This window comes from Panicum virgatum, chromosome 8N (genome assembly GCF_016808335.1).
Source record: "Panicum virgatum strain AP13 chromosome 8N, P.virgatum_v5, whole genome shotgun sequence".
NCBI classification, from domain to species: Eukaryota; Viridiplantae; Streptophyta; class Magnoliopsida; order Poales; family Poaceae; genus Panicum; species Panicum virgatum.
In genome coordinates, this window is record NC_053152.1 from 9,144,880 (window position 1) to 9,163,935 (window position 19,056).

The 19,056-nt window shown below is 44.4% G+C and overlaps 1 long non-coding RNA gene across 1 annotated transcript; it reads right to left on the reverse strand.

The window, feature by feature from the left end:
- Positions 1–820: 820 nt before the first annotated feature.
- On the reverse strand, positions 821–1,405 carry LOC120686901. Its single transcript, XR_005680438.1, has 2 exons — positions 1,188–1,405; positions 821–1,095 (listed from the first exon to the last, which is right to left on the reverse strand). It is a non-coding gene; the product is annotated as an uncharacterized LOC120686901 (long non-coding RNA).
- Positions 1,406–19,056: the final 17,651 nt, after the last annotated feature.

Consider the following 19,056-nt stretch of genomic DNA (forward strand, 5'->3'; position numbering starts at 1 on the left):
GATGGTCCGATCTTCACAACAATATGTTAATGAATCCTGGATAACTTGCTATATATGATCGAGTAGCAGGGTAACTAGCACTTTTTTTTTGGACGAACGGCTCCCGATGTCTGCATTTCTATTGATATTAGTAGAAGAAATAAAGAATTTTGTTCCTTACAAGCCATAACCAGGCAACCGAAAAAGAAACTAGAGAAAAAGACAACTAGCAAAGTAACACGCCAAAAACAAACCACATATCCCACCAGAGAAGATGATCACACGCCAGAACAGGCGCTAAGCGTGAACGACCACTACATGGCCATGAAGGCACAAGTGCTCCGTCACACTGCCCAGCCACACCTCGCTAGGGCGTGGACACCTAGACGTGGACATGGACTAGAGTGTAAAGGGAGAGAGGGCTAGCGAGGATATAAATCCAACCCATCACTACTCCAGCGCCCCCCATCACCGTCGGTTCGGAATGGGCATCACCAAATTTGGGGGCGTTGGATTTAAGTCGATGGTGATAGAGGGACTATCACCGCCGGTTGTAGAACCGGCGGTGATGGGGGGCCTCATCACCGTCGGTTCATAAACTGTTGGTTATGAGAGCGCGAACCGTCGGTGATGAGTTATCATCACTGCCGGTTCGTGTATAGAACCATTGGTGATGGAGACATCGACACCGCTGGTTCCAGTCACGAAATGGCGGTGATGAGCACTCATCACCAACAGTTTGAACCGGCGGTGGAAATCTTTTTCCCATCAAAAAATATATTCATATATTAATACAGGACCATTTGTATAGCATATATAATATATAATTATAGCAGCAGAATTCAACCATAAGATATTATACATTGAAATTAAATGAAAGAGTTCATACATCAAGATTAAGAATATAGAGTCCATACATCAAGATTAAGAACATCTAGTTCATACCCCAAATATATTACAATGTTTAACAAGAATGATACGATCTATGCATTACACCTAGATTATGCTGTACTCAGATCCTGGCTCCACAACGTAGTCCACAAGCCATCCGGCTAGTTGCTCTTGAAGTGCTACTAGCTCGCCCATGAGCAATTCATCTGTACTCAACTCAGTGTTCTGAAAAATATGACACAATAACATGATATTAAACAAGTTATAATTCAAGACACAAGAACACATATATTAATATAAAACCATTTCATACAAACCATTTCGGGGCTTCTGCAATCACCGGAGTAGCTGTAGTGCATGTAATGAATTACATAGAACCCGCAATGATCATTGTCTGAAGGCTGCTTGTTGGATATATTTAGCCTCATCTACAGTGAAGTCTCTCCAAAAAGGTCTATGGATTTTGCATGTAATGCATTACATAGAAACCACAATGATCGTTGCCCGAAGGCTGCTTGAGGATGTTACGAACTGGCAGTGATGCATTCGCAAGGCATCACCAACGGTTCGTAACACGAACCGGCAGTGATAGGGAGCAACACCACCGAGTCCAACGGCCACTACGACCACCTACTCTAGAACCAGTGGTGATGACTCATCACCGCCGGTTCATGTTGAACTGGCGGTGAAATGCCGTTTGCAATGACCAGTTCTCTAGTAGTGCATGGGCTGGTTGGGCCATAGTTGGAGTATCATGCAAGTGGCATGATAGCTTAAGAATAGTACCAAATGGGAAGTTGAGAGTGGGATGAGCTAACTTAAATAGCCAACCCTAGGAAGCATTGCAACCTTGGGTTAATCCTTTTGTGCGAAGCAAGAACAAAAGCATAAGCAGGTTGCAGTGTAGAGTGGGCATAAGTTGTATTCCTGGGTTGGGTCGTTACATTTGTTATTCACGATCCAAACTTGTTAAACACGTTTAGCACCTAACACCTAAACAAAATCATCATAAAAGCGTAATGGAGCATCATGTACATATGTTTGGCATGACTTGTTTAATTTTTGTGCCATGATTGAGTGCTTGGTTGTGAAGTAAGTTTAATTTTTGCTATGCAACTGTACCCAAAAAAATATATTCAAATACTAGACTTAAAATGATTGTTTTACAATATTTTTACCTAATTTTGTGACAACAAACTCGAGCCAAAAAATTTTGGAAAATTTAAAAGCTGCTGACTTGTTTATTTTACTGTTCCCCAAAAAAAATTATTCAAATATACTAGACTTAAAATGATGGTTTTGCAATATTTTTACCTAATTTTGTGACAATAAACTCGAGCCACAAATTTCTTGAAAAAATTAAAAGCTGCAGACTTGTTTATTTTACCGTGAGCAATGTAGAAGTACTGCTTTCACTACTAGAAAAATCCACCCTTTACTTACGTTTTAGTACAAACGCAGGCTAAAAGCATCTCAATGTCGACATGTAAAGATGCTTTTTAACACGATTTCAATGACGTGTCAAATTTTCACGGCACTAGACACGCTTACATCATTAATAGTCTTCTAAAGATATTTTTTAACATAGTATTGAAATCGTCTCAAAATGACATGGAATTAGTTTTTTTCAAATTTAAGCTGCTGCAGCCTTGTTTAAAGTGTATCTTTATCGTTTTATTTCTGTCTTAAGTATTTCTTGTTCTGTTTCCTTCACCGTAAAGTGTAGAGTTTTTCCGCTTCTTTTCACCTTGTCACATTATTTGGTGTACTGTTCTTAGTGTATCATATTTGTTTGTTTACATGTTTGTGACAGTGCTTATCACGAGTAGAAATAAGGACATCCTTGAGTTTTGAAGATTAAGAATTTCAAGTACAAGTATTTAAGACTCTAAGCAGCTATTCTTTAGGAATAAAGGCTAAGTGTTAATTATTATCCTCTAGACACGATAAAGATACGCTTTAAACAAGGCTGCACACAGTCACCCATGCCCCGACCTTCCTCTTCCACTCCGATAGAGATGAGCTCCTGCCGACCGGAGCCGCGAGCCCGCATGCGGGGATGAGCTCGTTTTCCCCGCAGTGGCCGGGGCTAGGGCGCGCCGGGGATGAGCTCGTGCTCCCCGCAGCGGCCGAGGAACTGCTTTTGAAGTGAAGAGGAAGGAGCGGGCTCGCAGCTGTGCATCTTCAATTTGCATGCGGATGGGGAAGGGAAGGGGAGGGCTAGCACAGACGGCAGCTACGGGGAACAAAAACATTCACCGTGCCTTCACTGGAAACAGGAAACGAAAAGTACCCCCATCTCCCTAGAGCCCCGCAACATTATTTTTTGGTGCACCATAGCTTTTCCCCGTGCCTTCACTAGCAAGTTCCGGTCGGCAACCGTCGCGGTCGAACGAAACACCGCTCGGAGCCTTTCGATTTTGTTCCTATAAGAGCAACTCCAGCAGTAGCTCAAAAAACAGGGCCCCTACTTTTTGTTTGGGGGCTTTCTCCTATTTTGGGGTCCTAGTTTTTTTACTTCTACTCCAACAGCACCCCTCGAATCTGAGCCCCCAAACTGATTTCAATAGATGCTGACAAATAGGGCCCGCTCGTCATACTCGGTCTTCTTCTTCATTCTTCACCGTACCCAATCTCGCTACTCGCTAGCACATCCGTCGGAGGTGAGCTCATGCTCGACGGAGGTGAGGGGAGGGCGGTGCTCGCGCGAAGGGGAGGGGAGGTGGCCGTGCTCGCCGGAGCGACGCCGAACGCCGAGCTCGCGCCGCCGGATCTGCTCACCCTTGGAAGCCGCCGGCGGGGCGCCATGGCCGACCAGAGCTTGGGCGGGCAGGCGGACGGTAGATCCACGTCGTGCGCCGCCCCTACGCCTCCCGAACCTGCTGTGCTCCTCCTTCCTCGCCCGCCCGAACCCCCTCTACTCCCCTTCCTCATCATGCGCCGGAGAGGATGTGCCGGCGGCAGGCCGTGCCCTGGCTCACGCGGAGCAGCACGCTGGCAGGGGGGTGCTCGAGCCCTGGCTCACGCGGAGGAGCTCGCCGGCGGGCCATCTCGGTCGGAGCATGTGAGGAACCAGCCCAAGTTGATCCCGCCTAATCGAGTCATCGTCCATTGATCAACTTGATTAGAGGGAACCAAACCCGGTAGTCCTTGGAATGTGTCATGAGCACCGCCCAGGATTTAAACACACTCCACGAGCACAACAGTAACACCATTACATAGGCACGTCCAACACACGAGGTTATATTACAAAGCGGTTCAAAGTTTAATACAACAAGTCTTCAGAGTTTTTGCAGCAGAAAGTTCTACTACTAGCACTCCATAAATATCACAAAATAAGAAGGTAACACTATATGCCGATAGTGCCCTTCACATAGACACCGGCCATCTACTCCTCACCCGCACATCCGTCCGCGGGGTAGAAGTAACCGAACACGGCCTCCGGCGGCGCATCACCTGCATCAACTTAACGGCAGCACCGTGAGTACAAAGGGTACTCGCAGGGCTTATCCAATATGGGTATATAATATCCCGACCTCAAGGAGAATGCATTCGGTTAGTAGCAAGGGTAGGGTACGGTATTTAACTTTCGCATAAAAGCATCTAACTTTGATCAAGTTGTAATAAGCAAAAGACAGAGCATATATGATCTCTAGAGCATGCATCAAACAATTACATAAGTAAAGTGTTCATAAATCATAAGCTCAATCTTCCATGAACTTCCTCGGTAACTCTATGTTAAAGTCAAAGTACAAGAGCGTGCTCAATGTCCGAGAGCACGGCTATTGCAATAGATTGAAAACCCTGCAGGGGTGTATAACTTTTCCCACACGAGAACAAGACCAACGACCATACCCACGGCTAAGGATAAGTGTTGATTCATGCCTCAACCTTTCGCACAAACACAACCGACTATGAGCGAACAGTCGAGAAGGACAAGTGCACCGGAAACGCCGATCGCACTCCATCACAACTCGCACCGAATCCGATCAAGGCAAGGTGTGACTTATGTTAGTTGGCTTACCATACCATTATATAGTATGTGGTTTGTACGGAAAGGTGCTCAAGTATCAAAGCGATTACGCATCGGTCCTTAATCAACTCAAGCAAGACTAACCATGTGAGCTCCATCCCAACATGTCCCTATCATACTTGCCCAAGTCCGAATCATCTTTCATATTTGCTCAACCTTTATCCATTCTTCACTAATCATGTAAATTAATCAAACACCCTATAGCTCGCGAGTGGTGGTGACCTGGCCACCTCTCGTCTTGTACCATAGCTAAGCATGGCTAAGCATATAGTTCGTGACACCTATTCAAGCATACTCATCTAAAAATGATATCCTAATCAAGGTTGATAATGCATCAAATAGGTTCTATGCAATCAATGATATATATATAATAACTCATGCGCAAACAAGACACATATACTTCATTGATCCAAAATAGGGTGTAAGAAATGCTTAGCAGCCTGCCTTGAGTCTCGACAGGAGTAGAGTCTCCAACGATCTCCGGTTCAAGCTCCTCTTGCTCCGACGTCACGGTCTCTACACGAGTGCAATGATGCATGATAAATAAATATGCCATGAATGATTGGCATGATATGCAAATGGTATGAGAAGGTATGATTTAAATTGCAAAACTATGATAAAAGGGGCTAGACATATAGTACACATGTGGAATAATCATAGCTAAGTGTAAGGGTAAAGAACAACTAAATGCGGACTGTCCGGCTTGGGAGAAGTGGACCGTCCGGCTCTAAACGGCGGACAATTTGGCGGACCGTCCGCAGGTCAGGTGCGGACCGTGTTGGGTGAAAACATGCTCTCTGACTAAATCGCGGACCGTCCGTGTAGGTTAAGCGGACCGTCCGGCTCTCAATTTGTGAAGGCTAAGAATCGTGCAGAGTCTTTGTTGGCTTTTGTCAGGAGCTAGCAGACCGTTCGGCCATTTCGGGCGGACTGTCCGCGACACGGCCGAGGCTCACCGGTGAGTTCGCCGCCGGCGATTCCGGTCACGGTTTGGGGTGGGGTTTGATCCTAGAGGTTCCTGGGAGCCTAGGGAGTTCACTTTAGTAACTAAATCTCACATGCATTAGGGTTTCGAAGCTCTAGGTCAACAATGGTGATTGGGCTCTAGGTGAGTTTTTGGCTTCAAATCCTAGGGCAATGGGGAATGGATCGGGGATGGGAAACACTCACCGGTGTCGAGTAGGATACCGGCAAGGGCTTCAAGTCGTTGGGGAAGGTTTGGACTAGCTCGGGGTCGTCCTCCTTGCTTGCGGCTTGAAGGAGAAGATGAAGTGGAAGAAGAACTCGTTGGGGAAGCTCCTTCCCAAGGAAGAAGATGAAGATCGAGGTGGTGCAGCTAGTCGGCATCGTTCTCCGGCGTCCTCCGGTGGTGCTCCGGCGAGGTGGAGGGGCTTCAATGGTGGGGAAGATGGGGGAGCTCCTCCATAGCTTGGAGTTTGAGAGAGAAGGTGAGGGGAGTGAATGGGATGAGGGAGAGAGAGCACGGGGGTGCTCTGGTGGAAGAGGGGCGTGGCTGACGCGTTGGGTCGGGGTGAGACGTGGCGCCCAGACTCTACGCGCATGACACGCAGCGGAGATGCATTAGCAGACCGTCCGCGAGTGTGGCGCGGACTGTCCGCGGGTGGGTGACGTGGCAGAGAAGTCGATGCGTTCGAGGTTGACCATGGTCGGCCACGTGGCAGAACCGCGGACCGTCCGCCGTATAGTGGCGGACTGTCCGCCACTGCCAAAAACAGTGTATTAACCTAAGGTTTAACTCTCTCCTTAAGGGGTGAGCTAATTATGTTTAAAGCTTAATGATGCACATGATGCCATGTTTAACTAGCTAATCAACATAGGCCTGTTACAAATTCTCCCCTCGTTGGAAAAATCTCGTCCCGAGATTTGGCTAAGGACCTAAAGAGAGGGCGGACTATCCGATCCAGATATGCGGACCGTCCGCAGTTGAAAGGCTGGAAACTCAAGTTTTCGGGTTGGTTCTGTGTAAAATTGGCGAGTCTACTGCGGGCCGTCCGCGACATTTTTGCAGACTGTCCGCCGGCTAAACCAGCGAAACCACAAGTTTCGGGGAGGGTTCTGGTAGAATTTTAGGGGCTACGGCGGACTGTCCGCGGCAAAAGCCGGACCATCCGCAGGTGATTTCGGCTGAGGAACACAGATTACAAGTTCTCTGGTGGAATTTTGGATTTGTACGGCGGACTGTCTGCTGTAAAATGCCGGACCGTCCGCGAGTCACGAAAAATGCCCAGAAATGGCACAGCTGTGAATGGATTAACTTAAGACACGAAGCATACAACAACAGAAATTTTCTAGAGTTCGTGACCATCAACCTAGAATCAATAAGAAGATATTGAACAAGATGAGTGGGAGGGTTGTGAGTGCACATACTCGATTCCAAATAATTCGGGATAAGATTGCTGAAATCGGTCTTCTTGCTCCCATGTTGCCTCACGCTCAGAATGGCGACTCCATTGGACCTTCACAAACTTGGTGGTCTTGTTCCTAGTTTTGCGCTTCGCTTGATCAAGAATTCGAATAGGATGCTCTTTGTAAGATAGATTTGGTTGGATATCGATATCTTCATAATTGGTGGCTTCTATAGGGACTCTTAGGCATTTCCTCAATTGTGAAATATGAAATACATTGTGGATTGTTGATAGAGATTGTGGCAACTCCAATTGGTAGGCGACAGACCCACGTCTTGCCAAAATCCGAAATGGACCAACATAGCGGGGAGCAAGCTTGCCCTTCTCTTGGAATCGTTGTGTCCCCTTGAAAGGTGTAACCTTGAGATAGGCATAATCACCAACTTTAAAATATAGCTCCCGTCTTCCTCGGTCTGCATATCGCTTTTGGCGAGATTGAGCTGCTTGTAATCGCTCTTGAATGGTTTTCACTTTTTCCTCGGCCTCCATAACAATGTCCGGGCCAAAGTATACTCGCTCTCTGGATTCCGACCAATTGAGAGGAGTTCTACAACTCCGCCCATACAAAACTTCAAATGGAGACATCCCAATGCTTGCTTGGTAACTATTGTTGTATGAAAACTCAGAAAAGGGCAAACATTCATCCCAACCTTTCCCAGAAATAATTGCACACGATCTGAGCATATCTTCAAGGATTTAATTGACTCACTCAGTTTGTCCACCGGTTTGAGGATTATAAGCTGTGCTAAAAGTGAGATCGGTGCACATAGCATCATGGAGACTTTTTCAAAATCGAGCGGTGAATTGAGGACCTCTATCGGAGACTATGGATTTAGGAACTCCATGAAGACACACAATCTTGGTGATATAAAGCTCTGCATATTTCTCAACTGAGTAGTTAGCCTTCACCGGAAGAAAGTGAGCGGATTTTGTGAGTCGATCCACAATGACCCAAATAGCATTGTATCCATGGAGAGTACGAGGAAGCCCGGTAATAAAATCCATGGATATATTCTCCCACTTCCAAGAAGGAATAGGAAGAGGTTGGAGAGTTCCGGCCGGCTTGAGATGTTCGGCCTTCACTCTTTGGCAAACATCGCATTCGGCTACCTAGCTTGTAATTTCTCTCTTCATGCGAGTCCACCATAATTTCTTCTTCAAATCTTGGTACATCTTGTTGCTACCGGGATGGATAGATAATTGAGATTCATGAGCTTCATCCAGAAATTTCTTTCTAAGCTCAAAATTCTTGGAAACTACTAAATGTTTTCCAAACTAAAGGATTCCTTGATCATCGAGCCGGAAACACTTGAGCTTGTCCTCATTGATTCTAGCTCTAAGCTTCATCATGCCTTTGTCTTCAAGTTGAGCCTTCGTGATTTCAGCAATGAGATTAGAAGTGATAACTAAAGAAGCGAGTGACCCATGCTCTACCATAGAGAGATTTAGCCTCCTGAATTCTTCACAAAGAGTGTTGACTCCGGATCCAGTGCGCAAGCAATGGCATTGGACTTTTCGGCTCAAAGCATCGGCAACTACATTGGCCTTACCGGGATGATAGTGAACTTCTAAATTGTAGTCCTTGATCAATTCCAACCACCTTCTTTGCCTCATATTAAGCTCCACTTGAGTGAAGATATACTTTCTTCCCTCTTATGTCCATTCTAATCTGCTTGGCAAACTGCCTTAGTTGTTCTGTTTCTTCATCATCTCCAGAGCATTTCATATCCTGAGGTTGGTAGTTAGCATCTGACTCATCACTACTACTGCTATTGGTCCCATCTTCATCCATTGATATGCCACCTTCTTCTACTACTGTCTTGCCCTCGCCCTTGTCTGTAGCTACTGCAAGAATAGGTGACATCGTCTCAGGGGTTGATACCTTATCAAAATCCACTTCAAGTGCCCCAATTTCCAAACCCACCCCCCCTCTACATATATATCAGCACTCCACCATCAGTAATGTGCTCAGCCATTTTGCAACAAGCATTGCCATCATGCAACAATCTTAGACCCTCATCCATATCCAATACAGGAAACAACCAATGCATTTGCACTCCACTTTCCACAGACCTGAAATCAGCAAGGTGCCCTTCATTCTCAGGTAAAGAAATCTTGTCCAATTCAATGTGGGCCATCCCAGTTGTTCCACCAAAGTACTACAGGTGTCCTCCAACAGTCAAGAACCCCCCCCCCCCCCCCCCCCTCCCCTAGTGAAATCTGATGGCCAAATTTCCAAAGGGATCCATGCTGCCAAAATAAATAAGATCAATCACCTACCAAAGGTCAAACTCATCCAAATATATCTCTCAAATTTTAGATACAAGCAGGCCTACATTTAAAAAAAATGTACATACCCCTTTCAAATCCTAATCGATGAAATCACACATATTACCTACTCCCAACTCTACAATCAGTGAAAATGCATCAATAACAGGGTACCTGTTGAAAATATGCCCTAGAGGCAATCATATTTTCTTGTATTCATGGTTAATAAAGTGTACTTTGAATATTCATGGATGACAACTTGTATTGATTAATGCTTATGTGAAGTATTTGTGAAACTCTATACTTGTATGAATATTCTAAAATATTCCTAGTCGGAGTTCATGTGAGGACACACATGAATATTAGACTAGCACATATATTAATTGATTGACTATGTTTCACAAGTCAAGGACATGGGGATGTCAAACTAATAATATGGGCTCATGTGAGACATGAGACTGAACTGACCCAACACGAGATGATGACTTCTCATTACATAATATGTACGCTGTGTCCTAAGGCCTGAGATCGTCGTATATACTCAAGATGTGATCCGACTTACTTAGGAGCCATCAAACGCTGCACCGTAATAGGGTAGTCATAAAGGTGGCTTTCGGGTCTGTCAAGAAGTATGCTGTGAGACATAATCGGTCAAGATGGGATTTGTCCCTCTCCACAAGAGAGATATCTCTGGGCCCCTCGAGTGATTTGGATCAGGAAATGCATGGCCATGCTGGGGTTAAGAGTTAACCAAGGATTCCGAATCACAGGATCGAGAAAGAGTGGTCGGGTTTAAGCTAGATCAAATATCGTGAGGCAAAGGGAACAGCATGGATATGATCTTTACGTGCGCATAGGAGTTGACATGTCTTGCTAGAGGCCACTGTCTACTATTGGGCCGAGTAAGAGTACTCGGGCCATGTCTATTCGCATGTGAGCCCATAGGGTCACACACTTAAGGGAAAGAAGCCTGATAAGGATGAGATCCGAATTAGACTAGGCTTAGGTGCACTAATGGGCCATTTAGGCCCAAAAGGGGGCACCCAAGGTGGGGCCCAAGGCAGCACACCTAAGGGGCTATATAAACAGAGGAATAGTGCCGCCCCTCCTGTGCGCCAAGCCTGAGGTCGCCTTCGCGGACCTAACAGTCCGGATCGTGACGCTTCTTCCCGTACGTGTGGATACCTTGGAGGTGCCACATCTGCTGCACAAGGACGAGCCGCACGTGAGGAGGTTCACGCAACTGCACTGCCGGCTTCCATCTGCACTACACCGACGCGCTACAGAAGTTCCGCAACCGCGCGTCTAGTGGTAATCCCGTGATCTATAACTGCAGTAATCCTAGTTTATGTGGTAGAAAATTTTTGTTTTTGCTACCCCATATTCCTACAGTACCTCAACCGAAAAGTGCAAAATTTTGAATCAATTTCACCACAAATCCATTCCCTAATCCTCGTGCCCACAAAACCCCAACTAAACCCCACTGACAGACCCTTGCCCTGGTTCCAATCGCCAAAATTAGAAGGAGCAGAGTGTGGGTATTGATTTTGAGCCACTAACCTCGAGTCTTTGCGCATTAGGATCACCAGGACCTTGCGCTGATCACCACATCGCCGTCCGTGTTGCCGGAGGGAAGGGGCGGAACCAGCGACAATAGGGGAGACGAACAGACAAGGGCCAAAGGGATGAAGCCCACGAGTGCTCCCCTGCTTTAGGCCATTTGCTTTCTCCCTGTGTCTCTTACAGGCTGTGACCACGCGTCAGGATGCCAAACCGCTAGGGGAAACCAGCCAGGGGGGGTTAACTACACGGTTATGGATAGATGGAGCCATTAGATATCCGATTTTTTTATTGGGGGGGTGTTAAGTGCCCAATGTTGGTTTTGCGGGTGACCGCTCGCTCCGCTTCTAGCGGTCGATGCGGTTGGGCGCACGTGGGTGGCCCCCACAGCCATTATCTCCTCCATCTGCCTACTCTTTTTTCTTTCACCTGGCTTCTTTCTCTTTCCTTTTTCTCTCTCTATCTTTTCAGAGCAGATCTGTAGCAAGCCATTGAGCGCGAGGTTGAAGGGGCGGCGCACCGGCGGCGGAAGAGGGGCCGAGCGCTGACGTCGAGGAAAGGCGGAGCGGCGGCGGCGACGGGGAGGGGCGGCTCCGTGCCCACTGGGAGCCGCGCGACGAGGAGGCGAGCCGTCGGTGGGGCTGCTCCGTGCGGTGGGCCTACGGCGGGGAGGGCTAGCGCAGCGACTCGCCGTCCAGGTAGGTGGCTCGCCGGCGCGGCAGCTTGCTGTTTTTTTTCAAATTTTTTTTACAAAAATTTTTTCATCTGATTTTCTCTTTGTTTTGAATGCAAAAAATTTTTACCCAAGCTTTTCTTTCGTTTTTGATGCAAAAAATTTTTATCCAAGCTTTTTTTGTTTTGAATGTAAAATTTTTCTGGTCAATTTTTTTTAGTTTGTTTGTTGAAATTTTTTCTCACAAATTTTTCTCGTCAAATTTTTTCACTCCATCAATTTTTTCTCTTGAAAAATTTTTGAGAAAAATTTTTATCACAAAACGACAAAAAAATTACTAAAAAGGAAAAAAAATCGGAAAATCAATTGTACGAACCAAAACTCACGGTCTCCCGTAAACTAGCGAGCCCCGGTTAAGTGCTTCGATGTCCATAGTTTGGGGGGGGGGCATGTAGACTTCTTCCCGGCCCTCCAGATCAATCAGTAAGGAGTCCAGGCGGGCACCTGCAGGGTGCCAGAGGAGCAGCAGGCTGTCAACCAAATGAATGAACCATGGAGGTCGGCGCAGCCCTTATTCCAGTGATGCGTAGAGCAGGGGCGGATTTCCAGAGATCTAAGATCCGAAACAACACCACCACTTCAATCCCTAAAGTTGATTCACCAATTAGGGATGAGGAGCAAGGGCTCACCTGCTAGATGCTGGCTGCTCCTGTCGTGCGTCGCCGGCTGGTGACCTCCCGAACGTGCGCGCGTGTGGCTGCGTTCTTCACGCCGTCCGGCCCGGCAGGCGGCGGCGCAGCGTCGAGTGGCGACGGCGGGGGCGTGGATTGTTTTGGTCGTGGAGAGACGCCTGTGGGGGGAGTCCGAGAGCTGGATCAGCAGATGTTATTGGGTTGTATTGGGCTGAATTTGTTTGTGGGCCGGGTTCTTGGGCTTGGGGGGAGCGGGCCGAGACAAATGCCCAATTCGATTGCAATCAGCTGACCCGCGTGACACTTCTGAAATCGTCATTTCTGGCATCACCTCCACAGCATTTTCTTTTTCTCGAACATTTATAGGATTTGAAGGGCGTGTAACATACCCATAGAACACAACCTAAGCTGTGATGCTGTTCAAGCATTGAAAACGGGAGATCAAATATTGAATTCCCCTCCTATTACATCAAAAAAAAATTGAAACCTCACATAAATTAATAAGTTTCGAACACAATTTGCTGCCCCGGTGTGTGCCAAACTTGGAAAAAAAAAACAACTAAATATGATCCATGTGGCAGAACCACCCGACAAAACCAGCTTAAGTGCGCTAACCTTCATCACAAAGGCAATTAGGTCCAACTCGCACCTCAGACGGCTCTTATCGGCAGTCCCTCGGATAAAAATCCTGATTAAAACCACTTAGCTTCCAGGATCGGCAAAGCAAATGTAGCCCACACAAAGGCGGGACCAGGAATTACAACATTGCATCATTTCTTACATAACAAAGTTGTATACCGAAATATATTACAAACCGAGTTTAGAAAGCATAAAAGGTAGTTCCATAAGTTTTGAAAATCAGCAAGTACAACAGAGTTTAGTTTTGCAGCGGAAGACGAACATAAAGAAAATATTACAAACCAGTTTCGAGATTCAGCAAGGTACTTGAAGTTTAATCATAAAGTAGTTCAGAGTTCACGTTTACAGCGAAAAATAAACGATAGTGCTAAACGTCGATGTAGACATCATGATAAAGCCCTTGTACAACATCACACGTTATTATCATTATTGGCCGGTGTCCTATCCATGATAAAGCCCTTGCATGACATCACACGTTATTATCATTATTGGCCGGTGTCATATCCCACTCAACCGACCAACCAGGAGGCAGAGTACACGGCCAAGTCAAGCTAGCAACCATATCTTCGAATGCATCACCTGAAATAAATTGAGCCACAAGTAAGGCTGAGTATACTAATACTCAGTAAGGCTTACCCGACTAGGATATACTTAGTCCTCTAACTAGACATACAAGGCTTTTGGCTTGAGAGGTTTGTTTTGCCAAAAAAACAATAAAGAGTAAGTCCTTAATTTTAGATTTTAGCTTCCAGATTCTAGTTCAATTAATCATTCTATGTGAGCATCTATTCAATAGCATACATGGTGAAAAACAATTATCTTTCATCATCCAACAAGATTCATCATCATATATTCCACTTATTACTCTATGTGGCAGAAGTATTAAGCAGTCCCAAATTGTGAGAAGCGGACGATTCGAATTGAGTTTCTTAACCTTGCAACGCAAACCTAACACACACGCATGGGGAACGAAGTCACCCACACAACTTTTCCCCTTTCTTCCCGGGTAGTGGATCAGGGCCACCCGCCCAGAGTACAAAAGGTCCACGTACCACGGACGACGCGGGGCCATTTCTGCTCTTGCACTCGCCATTAACTGGGACCGAAGTTAGACGGGTGGGAGAAGTCCAATTGCCGGTCCAATCAGGTACCGAGCTTACCGATTACCATAATCTCGGCATGTGGCTAGTATGTGCAAACGCTTAACCACCACTACCACACACTGCGGCCTTAGTATCTTTTCACTAGACAGACGAGGCATCACAAGTACCACAGCCCCGCCCATAGACCTTATAGTTGCAGCATGTAGTAACATTCAACTCCTATAATTCTAGCGAGTGACAGAAAATCACTCGACTTATACCGAACCATTAGCATAGCCAACTAGCGACCTATACATGCTAGTATTCAAACATAGGTACCTAGAATCATGCAACTAAAGTTTCAGGGAACTCTTACAAACTTAAATGCACAAGTAGATATGAATAATAATAAGTTGCATAAAAGGTAAAAATACTGGGTTATGCTCCGGGGCTTGCCTTCTTGAGCTAAGCTAGTCTTGGGCTCTTCCGAATTTTGGTTCGGGTCTTCAGAAACTTCAATTAGATTATCTTGGGCTTCATGCAGCTCACTCTCAGGCTCGGGCATTCATCCGTTCGTTCCATCGGTGAGAGTAGTCGTATCTATATGAAATGCACATGAATGAGTTGTGTGATGATAACAATTTAGTATTTACTCCACTATAAAGTTGTAAACCAAAGTTCATTTGTACGATATCTTATTTGCATGTTCTTAGGCAGCCACTTATAGAGTATTAAATAACTTCACTTACTTACTTAGGTGAAAGGGGTGTTTTCAAGCTATTAACATGCAGAAAATTCCTATCTTTCCAATATAATCACAAGACCACATGTGGTACTAAGAACTGATGCTAGAATAAGCTTCTGGTCCTGATATTTTTATGCAGAACACAAAACTTAGTAATAGACTCACTGTAAAATTTTCAGCCACTTTCATTGAGTACATTAATTATGAAAAACATCTTACACAGCTACTGCTAGAAACAAGATTAAAATGTATAGAGCAAACTATGCAAGTGATGGTAATGAAATTTTAACAGAGTGTTGGTAATCTAATGATCAGATTACTGTAAATTTTTAAGATTTAAAGGAGCACTACACAAGGTATGAAAAATAAACAAGTTATAGTGGCATAGATCAAGATTAATTTATCCAGACCATTATACTAAGATTCTGGGCGTCATATTTTGGCAAAGTGATTAGGTACTTAGAGTGAACTTCTGGTAAAAAGATCAGAGTTTTCCATGCACAAGAACTAATTTTCCTTATTTAGTACTTTCCTTCCTACCATAAATCATTTGGACCAGTTTTACTTAACCAAAAATTATCAATCTTTTTCTGCAGTAACTAGACACTGATATAGAGGCGCTGTAAAATTTTTAGCTCATGAAACACAGCATATAAACTTGAAGAAATAAACCTATTCAACCTAGACATAAATCAAGATTTAATTAAACCTAAACCTAAACATGTCCAATGACCACCAAACTTTTACACAAGTCTAATAATCTAGCATGCATCACACTGACCAAAAATGCCAGTCATGTAGTGTATAGAACATGAGATCTAATTAAGTGTCTAATAACCTTGCATTTAACCTAGAGAAAAACACAGTGAGTAAATAAAAAAGTGCATTCAACGAAAGTTGTAGATCTAGTCACAAGGATTTTAGAACATTTGAGTTTGCATTTGTCCAATTTTTATATGAATTTATATCGATTTTACAAGTTCACTGTTTTTGAAAACAAAAAGGTAAAACAGATTCGCAGCTAGGCCCCTGGAAAGAATTGGGGGCTTGCAATCCAGCCCCTGGCCGGACTGGGAGAACAGGGGAGGTGGAAGCCGGCTCGATTCCGGCGAGGGGGCTCACTAGAGGTTGGGGAAAAGTGGTGGAGAAGAACCACGGTGTCGAGAGGAACCCGTGGGTGACTTTGCTTGGAGCTGGGACGGCCGGAGTGGCTCACCTGCGAGGATCAGGGGCTGGCGGCGATGATTAATGGCAGTGGCGGGGCTCCGGCGGCCCTGGGCAGCGGCGGCCGGGCTTTGGGAGGACCAGTGGAGGCCGGGGAAGCTCGCTAAAGGGTCGGATTGGGGAGAGGAGAGGCGCAGGAGGAGGCTCGACGGCGGCCTAGGTGGAGGCGGCGGCCATGGCGTTGGCAAGTGATGTTCTGGGCGCGCAGGGGGGGGGCTCGGCTATGGGGAAAGGGAGGGGTGGACAGGGAGGTGAGAAAGCTTGCTGCAATTCAAATGAGGGGAGGAGCGCTGGGGAGGAGAGGGGCGCGGGGTGGAGCGGCGTTCGGGCGGTGGTGGCCGGCATGGCGCAGGGGACGACGGCCGCGTGGCGCGCGCAGAGGGGCGGGCAAGGGCGGTCGGAGGCCAGTCGGGAGCCTTGCCCTTGGCGAGGCTCGGCTATCAGGCATCGCCGGCCAGGTGGCCGGCGGCCTCTGCCGCGCGGGAGCAGACAACAGCGGAGGGAGAGAGAAGGTAGTTTGACTTCAAATTTTCTCCAAAATTTTGAACTATACTTAAAAAAGTTTGAATACGACAGTTGCTCAAACTTTCAAGATCTTCAACTTTTGTTTCTATCACTTTTTCATCTGAGGCTTAGTTTTTGAGGTATAAACCAGATTTTTTTTAATATGATTTAAAGCCCTTTTGTACTTTCAAAAGTTTCCCAAAATTTTATGCAATAACTTGAAAAGTGCCCAACATGAAAGTTTCTCTATTTTTGAAACTCTACAACTTTCGTTTCAGGCACCACTTCATTTGAAGCCTATTTCAAGAGTTAAAATTTGAATTCTCGTGAATGTGCATTATTGCTCCTATTTAAGTTTGGATTCAAATTTTTCTTACATTTCTGAGTAGCAACTTGATAATCTCCGAAAATGAAAGTTGTTCAATATTTAAAATACTACAACTTTAATTTTGGCCCATAGTTTGTTTGAGCTACAATTTTGAAATTACTTTCAAAGTATGGTTGGTAGGATCTGAATTAATGTATCATTCCACGTGACCCCATTTAATTTACATTGACTATTCTTGAAAATGTATAACATGTTCTAGGGTGTTTACTGCTGCATTTTGTCTCATTGAATGATGATGGTGAATAAATATATCTGTAATTTATCTTAGATGCATTGTACTCACAAGTACCTACACATACATATGCATTTAATTCCACTTTTCTTGGTTAATGATACATGATACTAGGTTTATGTTGTTTACTTAGCACATTGGACACCTAGGGTGTCACAATCCAGACCCGTCAACTGCATCTAAATATTGCCATGCGGGGGTTCGAACCCCGTCCCACACCTGGGTAAGGATGGATTCGGATGTTTATTCGAATGTCACATTTTTTGTCATTTTTCTTCGATTATGGACAAATAAGATATAGAATTTACTATGTAAATTCATAGCCTTGTATTTAACATTGATCTTGTAAAGATTCATAAAAACTAAACCTCAAATTTATCATATATATTCTCAAATAATAGATATAAAAATTCGAATACGGATTGGATACGGATTCAAATCTTTTTTCACCTTTTTAATTGTAGGGAGCAAATAATACATAAAAAAATCTATACAAAATTTTATTCTTATATGTAATAATATGCTTGATAATATAAAAAAAAATTAGCATAAAATTTTAAGCATATCTATTTTAAAATATCAAATTTGTTCTAAGAATTCGGATGTCTAGATCCATCCTTACACCTGGGTACCGAGATGCGTACGTGCGTGCTGGTGTGTGCATGTGTGGAGCGGTGAGTGTAAATCTTGGTATGACGCGTCCACTGTGGATAAATTATGTTCATATATCTTCATTTGTTTTTTATTAATCATAAACCCATCTGTTCTTTTCCTTTTGTTTTTGATTAATCCGTTAAGGTGCACAAGGTTAAGATATTCGTGAAGCAAACTATACGTAATGGCCGCGAAACGTAATTGCTTTAGCAGGATTATCGTGCATATTGATACATTTTGTGCAACCCGTGTAAACCGCCGGAACCGTCCCTGCCAACCCAACCCAACAAATAATTTAATCCGGCTGCAGCTCACTTAAAACCAACCCACCCCGGACCAGCCACGTATCAACCGGCTTGGGTTACAAACCCGCCAGAAACCCGGCAAAGCCAGACCATGAACGGCACATTGCAACCCAGCACTCTCGGGGGAGCAGGAGTGGCGTCAGGACGGTGTAGCCGGAACAGGTAATTAAGGATGGATTGTGATCGTATACGGATGAAATCGGATCTGAATGTCATTTTTTACCATATTTTAATCCGGATACGAATACAAAACGGCTAATTCGAATCTGGATTTGAATTCGGATACCTTCTCGATTTGAAATATAGAGCTATCACGAGTATCAGTTTATTTTGTCAATAATTTTATAGTAGATCAAAATCATTATACAAGTAGGGAGTAAAGGATTAGAAGATAGCTAATAAAAAAAGAATATAATTATATATGTATAGCTTTTATATTAAATATATAATACTAATTTTAAAGGTAAAATAAATGAATATTTAAATACTTAAAAATTAAGATATATAAAAAAGATCTTATTATTAAATAAATAATTAATTTGACTCGTATAAAATAATTTTAATCATGAAATAAATATATTAAATAGTTAAAGTTATTTTTATATCATTACTAATTTTAATAAATATATTATTAGTTATCTAGCTTTTTAAATAATTTAAATAGTGTACATCATTAAGTAATTAGGTATAAAGATAAGTTTAAGATTGTCTCACTAGTCACTTTTTTTTTGCGGATACGGACGGATACGGATGTAATCGGA